Raw genomic sequence first — 9992 nt, forward strand, 5'->3', positions numbered from 1 at the left:
CGGACCTATGAGAGTATCAGTCAGCCTAGCAAGAGAGTAACTGAGTAACAGAAGACAATAATATAAGGACAAAAATAATATGAAGAAATAATGACCCCAAACTCCCAGGGGTCAGAAAAACCCTGACTTAGAGATACAAGAATTTCAGTGAATCCACACAGGATAAATACAAAGAAAACCAGAGCAAAGGCATCATAGCCAAACTGCTGAAAACCAAAGATAAAGATAAAATCTTGAAAGCAGTCAGAGAGAAAAGAAGGCACTTTCTATACAGGAGCATAAGAATAAGAATAATCAGACTTCTCAACAGAAACAATGGAGGCCAGAGGCAATGAAATAACTTCTTTAAAGTGCTGAAAGAAAAAAGACCCAGGAACCCAGAATTTCATATCTAACAAAAATAGCTTTCCCAAGCAAGAATTAAATAAAAACATTTTCTGGGCGCCTGGGTGGCTCAGTTGGTTAAGCGACTGCCTTCGGCTCAGGTCATGATCCTGGAGTCCCTGGATCGAGTCCCACATCAGGCTCCCTGCTCGGCGGGGAGCCTGCTTCTCCTTCTGACCCTCCCCCCTCTCATGTGCTCTCTCTCTCTCATTCTCTCTGTCTCAAATAAATAAATAAAAAATCTTTAAAAAATAAAAAAAAATAAAAAGAATTAAATAAAAACATTTTCTGAAGAATGGAAGCTGAGAAGATTTGTTTCCAGCCTACCTGGCACTATCTGAAGGGTATCTTTCCATCTGAAGGATATCTTTCAGGTCAAAGAGAAACTTGGATCTATAAGAGAAAGAAAGAACAACAGAAATAGTAAACAAAAGTAGACGGGCAGCTGAAATATGAAGAATTGAACAAATTTCCTCAGGATCATGATAAAGACAGAGCTCAGGATGCAACTGAAGTTCCCACAGACGTAATTTCAAATTACCTCTACCTAAGAATTAACTATCTTAATATCCAGCCCTTGTAACCAGGATGATGCTGAAAAGTAGCTGGGAAGTTTTTAAGATTAAGGTATTCTTTTCCAATCTTGTCTGGGAATTTACCACTTAATTTAACTTAACATTGAATATAAAGAGTTCAGAGTCTACTTTCATAGTACCCATCTACTTCCTTTGGCTGACAGGAGAGGATTATAATTCCACAAATACTTAGTAAAAGAGTGACTTGTCTAATGTGTGCAGAGTTTCACATTTTTTGTTTTATATTTTTGAAAATTCTTCTATAACCTTGAAATAGGAGTTATTTTAACTCAAAAAAAAAAAAGGAACTAGTACAGAAACAGATTATCCTCTAACGTGTACTTAGAGTTATCCCTTTTATTTATTTATTTATTTATTTATTTATCTATTTATTTATTTATTTATTTATTTATTTTAAGATTTTATTTATTTACTTGAGAGAGAGAATGAGATAGAGCATGAGAGAGGGGAGGGTCAAAGGGAGAAGCAGACTCCCTGCTGAGCAGGGAGCCCCGATGCAGGACTCGATCCCGGGACTCCAGGATCATGACCTGAGCCGAAGGCAGTCGCTTAACCAACTGAGCCACCCAGGCGCCCGAGTTATCCCTTTTAAATACCTAATTTTGCTTTAAAGAGGAAGCAGACAATTCATCAAACTTTATCTGTAGAATCAAATAAAAGGGGCCACTGTAAGGGTTTAATATTTTTATTTCATTTTTTAAAGCACCTACTCATCTTACTCATCCTTTACTTATCTTGGTAACTCCAGAACAATTTTTCTGTTCTGGCAAAAAGGTAGAATCCTAAGAACTACTTTAATAAGGATATAATCAGGGGCACCTGGGTGGCTCAGTCGTTAAACGCCTGCCTTCGGCTCAGGTCATGATCCCAGGGTCCTGGGATCAAGCCCCGCATTGAGCTCCTTGCTCCATGGGAAGCCTGCTTCTCCCTTTCCCACTCCCCCTGCTTGTGTTCCCTCTCTTGCTGTGTCTCTTCTGTCAAATAAATAAATAAAATCTTAAAAAAAGTAAGGATATAATCATACTCAAAGCAAACCTTAAGTTTTTTTTATATTAATGAGAGCCAATTATTTTATGATGAACATAGAAGTATTTTGCTGCTAAGACAAAACAAGGAGGCTTTTTGGGATAGGAGAACATAAGAATTGGCTGGAATCCTAAGTTACTGGGTTAAAGTGCTATTGGGGGTAAAGAGGAGACTGCATTAGACCAATCAGATACTGAGGTATATAAAATTAAGCACCAGAAATGAATGGAGTACAGATGTCATAAATAAAGAAATCAAAATACATACTTTATGAGACACTGTAAATGCAGTACTTAAAATGTAGTACTTAAAATGTAGTTGGAAGGCTATGGGGAGATCATTTGAAAACAAGGAACATTAAGCAAATGTTCAGAATTGGTGGGGGGAGTGAGAAACCTCTTCAGATATTACCATAATTTTCTATAAATTTCTAGTGGCTCTGGTAGTTACACAGTTATTTACATATTTTTATGCCTGGAAATTAAATGATACCATTTTTTATTTTCCTGTTAATTTAAGAAAAGAACTAATCAAAGATCATTAGAAATTTTTGAGCTAGACTCTGATACAAATTTTTTAAATTCTAATTACTAAAGATCAAAATCAAAATCCTCTATATTTTTAGTTGTCAGAGTAGATGAGCACAATAAATAGCTTATACATTTTCATAGGTTAGCACATTAACTAAAAATACTAAAGAAAATATCTAACCATCTATAGTTTTAAATATATTTACATGTCCAATCCAACCCCGGAAACCCACTAAAACACAAATTCAGATTGCAATCCAGTTACAATGCAAGCCAGGCACAAAAGCCTTCTAATGATCTTTGATTAGTTCTTTATTAAATTCATCAAGGGAGCAAAGAAAATTTAATAATCTTCACCAGTTGTCATCTTTCTGATTAGAGTTTTGATTAGAACTTTCAGCTTTTATTTTTCTCCTTGCTAGCCTCTGCCAGAGCTTTGCTCTTGCTTCTAGTTGGAGAGGAAGAACAAGGCAGATGGAACATGTTTAATACCTCACATTTACTAATATTCCCTAGGTATGCATGTCAGGAGTTTATGAGAAAGTTCTCTTGGAGCATTCTCTGTGGATTCCCCTCCCCACCACACAGCCATCTCGGATAGGGAACCTCCTGCTTTCATCAGCTTTTGTCCAGGAATGCATTTTGCTTACTGTTGACAGTTATTTCCCCCAGGAGCTGAAACTAATTTTTTTCATCCTGTTAAGTTTACAAATAAAAATCATATTGGGGGGTTGGTTAGTGATACTATACACATTTCATGAGTGAAAGCAGTGGCATTATAGGAGCGAACCATCCATAGGTATTTGAGAAATGCCCATTAGATTGTTCAGAATAAAGGACTCTGAAAGGTCACTCAGGCTGGCATAAAAGGAGTAAGATGAACAATAATGATGTTTACATTTTTCTTCTTCATACAGCATGTGGGAGAATAATGACATTCAGATTTCTATATAGCATATTTCTTCCTAGTATTCACAAATATCGCTTCAATTATTTTTCTATCATTGCTGAAAAGTAGGAAATGTGTAGCGATTATCATCTCTGTTTCCTATTATAGTCTATCATGCTATTTTAGTGGCTGCTACCTGAAAAGAAGGGCAGCTAGGCAGTGTGTTTATAATCACACTCTATCACCATTTAGACCTCAGGATTGGAGAGAGGTAATAGGAAAGAAAGTAAAAAAGAAATAATGAAAATGCAAACATAGGAAATCCTTAACCTACAAAAAGGTTGTATTCCAAAAGTTCATTTATTAAGCTATTTTGTGTGGAACTCAAAAATCTGTATTTCCATGGAAACAATATTATAACCAGTGGTTAGGTTCCTAGGCTAGCCCATTACAGCCTATTTATTTATGTAGTTGAAAATACAATTATTACAAAGATTATAGTAGCAGAAAACTGTTTGGTTGGAAATATATGGTATTTTAACTACACAGAAAATTAAATTAACTTTTAAAGAATAACATAATAGCCAAATGTCACTTCTTAACCCAGATTCAGTGCTTTGGACACTGGCAACAGTCAATGACGCTGTGATAACCGCTAAAGGTCTAGGAAACTCACAACCACAAACTCACAAACTCACAACCATAGGACCCTCAGAAAGAACTGCCCGACAACCCGTCCAATAGGCCATCTCACCCTTTCTTTATTTCCCAAAGTCACAACAAACAGTGGGCAACCTAGGAAAAGGCACCTGGTGTCAAAATTTCAATCCAGGATCCCAAGGGAAGCTCTCCTCCTTCTCACTTCAAATACGGTACAGGTTTCTGATTCCAATGGGTTTCTTTCTGGTTGATTAAACTTGGGGTTATTACCAAAATATATTAGTTGCATACAACATGCCAGGCATCACAGTGTGAACAGAATACTAAAAATATTAATTTTGAGACCTAATAACTTATAATTTAAATGCAAAAAAAGTTTAAAAATATAGTACATAATATTTTAGGATTAGGGTACTTAAAGGGTGTTAAAATTAATGTCTAGTTTCAGCAACTCCAATGAGCAAACGAAAATCTAACTAAAAAGAATTGGTTGAATCAATTGTTAGACTAATAGGTGTTTTTGTTCCGAATACTAAACTGAGACTATTCTTTCCTTGTTGCTACTGAGAAATTGGTTTGAACTCATACTATTAGTCATTCAATATGTGTTACGCACCTTCTATTTGCTAACAACAACATTTCCAAAATGAAATAAGCATAAATAATACCCTCCCCAGCATCAAAAAGCTCTAGCATTTTGAAGACACAAACATAAAGCTGAACATCTCAAAAGACATGACCTATTCCCCAGCATACACCATATCATTTCCAGGCACAGTTCAACATTCTAGACTTTATGGTCCTAGATTTCTGGCATATCTCTATGACAGCAGTTAATATATTATACCATAAATCTTTGTTATAAATGTAATTCAACCACTTATCTAGGAGCTCTTAAAGGGCAAGGACTATGTTTTACTTATTATTGTATATTCAGTGCCTTGCATAATGCCTGGGCCATAGTAGGAGGTCACTAAGTGGAGAAGTGGGGACACTTTTCCCAATGCTTTATGTTCCCTTCCATGGGCATAGAGCTGTGTGACACTTTTTCTCTCTCAGCTGGCTCTTCTATTTATTTTGTTCAGAACCTGCAAGGGCAAAGAGGTGCTATTTATTGCTCTCCCAAACCCAACCAGATCTATAGGTGGAAAGATGATAGGACAAATAAGTTAACCTGCCCCACATTCCTACTTCGCTTTAAATTGTCATTGAATAGGGCGCCTGGGTGGCTCAGTTGGTTAAGTGACTGCCTTCGGCTCAGGTCATGATCCTGGAGTCCCTGGATCGAGTCCCGCATCGGGCTCCCTGCTCGGCAGGGAGCCTGCTTCTGCCTCTGACCCTCCCCCCTCTCATGTGCTCTCTCTCTCTCATTCTCTCTGTCTCAAATAAAAAAAAAAAAAAAAAAACTTAAAAAAATAAAAATAAAAAAAATAATAAATTGTCATTGAATATATAATCACCAACTAGAAAAAGACAGCAAACACTTCTAAACTTCAAAAAGCTATTCTGGTCAAAGTGGATGCCAGAAATAGACAAAAGAGTTTCAGAGATTCTGATTGTACCTGAATTCATTTGCTCCTCTTTCTCACAAAGGCATTTGTGTACTTACAACCACACACACACACACACACACACACACACACACACACACAAATACTCATTAGAGATCTAAGACATCATTAATAATGGTAATACATATTCATAAATGTTTTTTAAAGTGTATCATTTATGCAATCGACATAAATAGATCTTTGAGTGCTATTTTAATCTTATATTACAATTATATATTTAGGACACATTACCCATAGACTCAAAAATTTAGAAAAATATTTTAAAATGTGCTATGTTTGCCTCACAGATGAGTTTTAAAATGGTGCATTCCAGATTCCACATGTAAAACTGGAAGATCTCTGAATCAAATGACACATTTGGTCCCCTCTACTACTGATTCAGTTACGTGATTTGGGACAGACTTCTCATTTCTCTGCACCTCATGTTTCTTAATGTATAAAATGAGGGGTCAACTAGTTAGTTTCATAAGGTCCCTGTTTTAGCTCTAAAGTTTTATCTTTCTAATTATGGTACTTGTATTTTTTTACTACAGTCCTAAGCTATTCTTAAAACCTTCTATCTTTTTTTTTTTAATCTTTGAGTTTCTGCTAATATTATTTCACTCTAGTGGACAGTGCTCTGGTTATGTTATCTATAAAGTTTTGGAAAGATTCTAATGCCAACATATAATTAGGGTAATAACAAAGAATTTCTACAGCCATGTAAAAAATAGAAATTAATTTATTAAATACCAGAATCAACAGCTTAATTAAACTACCAGTAATAGGTTATAATGGAAGGAATGTAAGAACATGATGGTTTATTAAAGAGGGACATCCTTTTGTATAGGTAGGGATAATAGAAATGGAACCAACAGGCCGTTAATTCCACTTTCCAGAACATAGACAATGTACATGAAACCAGCCTGACAAAAAAGTGGTCTATTCAGGCTAAGTCATACAGAGAAAATATCATGATAGAAAATAAGCCATTCAGCAGTAACAGTTCCGAGCATCGTGTAGTATTGGCAGGAGCTTTACCTTCAAGCTACCAGCCTTATTGGAACTTCAAAATTATACAATTCACATGCCTGGGAACATGCCGGACATCAGCAGGGGAGGGAGGCAATGTCTTTTGTAAGAAAGCTTGAAAAATTTTAAAGGTACATTATGAAATGGCTTGGCAGGCTTGGCATGTAAATACTAAGGTTAGCATATTCTTTGTTGTAGCTCTACAGAATGTTAAGCACTGTATTTTAAAAATCTTAACATTTTAGAGTACTAAAAATGAGTACTCTTCCCATTTAATTGGAGCCTTTTTTCTCCTCTGATGGGCAGGCTATGAGGTTTTCTAAGAGCTTTCCCTAAGTCTTAGAATCAAAGAGGTTTGATTGGTTCTTTCCTTCACCAGCTTATTTTATTGTGTTGGATGATGACTTGGCTTTTCATGTAACCCTGAGACACAGGGATTTGTTTACACTCCCCTGGGCTTTGGGAGGAGACTCAGGCCCCTGGGGATAGAAGGCAGGTCTGGCTAACATTGAGAAGCTAGGATTTGGTAGTACAGTTGCAGAATGAGACCGCATTCTACCCAGGACTGAACACAACTGGCAGAGTTAACCAACTCCAAGCACTTGATGCAGAAGTCAAAGTTGGTTCAGTCTTCTTTGTGAATGAAATTGTATTCTTTTTCCTGTGGTTCTGGATGCCCAGCTAGAATAACCCATTTATAATGACATTATTGATCATGGCATCTACGGAAATTATACATCAACATCTTTCACCAGAGTGCAAAGGAGGCAAGAGAACTAGCACAACAGAAGGAAATAGACCAGCCAGCTTCTTCCATTCTTTGTAATTTATTAGAAAATGATTAAGCTTTCAATATAAAATATATTGGTGAAATCGTAATAGGATTAATCATCCTGCAAAGAGGAGAAAACTATTAAAATAACTTTGCATTCAGCATTGCCGGATTTCAAATGATTTTACTGAGGCATTTGTTCTAACATGTAAGAGCTTAACTTCTCAGCCACAAAGCTAATCAACCATGAAACTCATTATCCCAGAGAGAGAGAGAGAGAGAGAATACGATATATCCCTTATCAATCACCTTAGAATTTAGAGCCAGAAGATATGTATTGCCTGTCCTAAGTCAATTTGTCAGTCACTATAAAGTTCAGAGGACATCTTCCCCAATGACAACTCTATCAGGAGAACTGCAATTTTAACCTTCTTATGCAGGCAACAATGTTTACATTTTTGTCTATGTTTATTTTTCAACTCTTCAGTAGAAGGACAGAAATTGAGAATGAAAACCACCAGAAAATTGTCAATCCCTCTACAGTTGCCTTACAACATTCACTATTAGTCAAGATGAGTATCATAGTTTCTCTTTCTGCCTGATACATGAATAGGACTAAACCAATGATAAAAGTACATTCTCTAATAACCACAGAGACTGCAATGATGAAGGAATGATCTCCTAGATGTATTAAGTGCAAAAAGAGGGATGCAGAAAAATACACAACAGTCTGACATAAAAACTATGGAAATGTGTATATTTCCATCTGCAAGGATACACACCAACACCTGGGCTGGGAAACAGCACTTTTGCTTTGTCAGGAATATTTGAATTTTTAACAAATTAAATAGATTAATGCATTACTTGCATTAAAACAAAATGATTTATAACATTTTGCCCTAAAACTTCAGACACAGCCAAGACTTAATAATTCATACATATTCTGCTCTGCTTTGGAAGGATTATGTTTAGTTATTACATTCTCTGTGGCATATTTTATTGAAAAAGCATCAAGAACTTAGTCTAAAGTCAAAGGAAATTTGTGAGCATGCTGGTGCTCTATAGTATCTAGAATACTCTAGTATACCACCTAGCATTCCATCATGCACACAATAGACACTGGATGGATAAATGAACAACAGACAGAGGAACAGATGGATGGACAAAGCAACAATAGTAAGACTTTTTGAATTTACCATTCATCTTGGTTGACTGACAGGAGAAACAAACATCTTGGGATGGTAGTTCTTTTGAGCAATTTTGATTTTGCAGTAGGTTTAGAATTGCTAGTTTTTCCAGTGCCTCTAACTGCATTTGGAAGAGAATTTCTCATCCTGTTCACTGATAGCTTTTCAATGTTTGATATGCTCCAGGAGTCACAAAACCACTGAGCAAATTTTCAAGAGCTTTCAAAAGCAGTAAGCCCTGTAAAAATTATATTTGCCTCACCAAATGTGAAACTTCCTCCCGTGGGTTCTTCTACTGTCCCAAATCACTAGTTTCATTATCTTCCTGTAGCAGATGTTCAAAGATTCCATCAGTTTCTACAAAAACCAAAAAGGAAAAATAAATAGATCAAGGCACACTTGTCTAATTGTTTCATTATAGTTAAGGGACAGGTAATCAGTAAAATACCTACAATATTTCAAGTTTTCTTTAAATAATTGTGGTAACTATCTTTCTTTTTTACTCATTCTTAAATTTAAATGCTTTTTGAGATTAGAAGCAAGTTATTTATAATTTTATTGAGATAGGAACACTTAACATAAGACCTTATCCTCTTAAACAGATTTTTTTTTAAGATTTTTTTTTTAAAGATTTTATTTATTTATTTGGCAGAGAGAGACACAGCAAGACAGGGAACACAAGCAGGGGGAGTGGGAGAGGGAGAAGCAGGCCTCCCATGGAACAGGGAGCTCGATGCAGGGCTCGATCCCAGGACCCCGGGATCATGACCCGAGCCGAAGGCAGACGCCTAAAGACTGAGCCACCCAGGTGCCCCTTTTAAAAACTTTTATTCATTTATTTGACAGAGACAGAGTGAGAGAAGAAACACCAGCAGGGGGAGTGGGAGAGGGAGAAGCAGGCTTCCCACTGAGCAGGGAGCCCGATGCAGGGCTTGATCCCAGGACCCCGGGATCATGACCCAAGACGAAGGCAGACGCTTAACAACTGAGCCACCCAGACGCCCCCCTCTTAAACAGATTTTTAAGTGTATAATACAGCCTGTAAATTATAAGCACAGAACTGTAGAATTTATTCATCTTGCATGACTAAAACTTAATACTTGTTGATTAGCAGTTTCCCATTTTCCCCTCCCCCTAGTTCCTGAAAACCACCATTCAATTTCCTACTTCTATGAGTTTGACTATTTTAGATGCCTTACATAAGTAGAATCATGCTTACATGATCCAATCAAATCAAAGAATATTTGTCTTCTGTGACTGGCTTATTTCACTTAGCATAACGTCCTCAAGGTTCATCCAAGTTGTCATACATTGCAGGATTCCTTCCTTCCTTCCTTCCTTCCTTCCTTCCTTCCTTCCTTCCTTC

At 36.6% G+C, this 9992-nt stretch overlaps 1 pseudogene; it reads right to left on the minus strand.

Moving 5' to 3' along the window:
• Window positions 1-711: 711 nt before the first annotated feature.
• LOC118002888 overlaps window positions 712-9992 on the minus strand; it is a 20651-nt pseudogene continuing 11370 nt past the window's right edge.

Source organism: Mirounga leonina, unplaced genomic scaffold (assembly GCF_011800145.1).
Source record: "Mirounga leonina isolate KUSES-001 unplaced genomic scaffold, KU_Mleo_1.0 Mir_84, whole genome shotgun sequence".
Classification (NCBI taxonomy): domain Eukaryota; kingdom Metazoa; phylum Chordata; class Mammalia; order Carnivora; family Phocidae; genus Mirounga; species Mirounga leonina.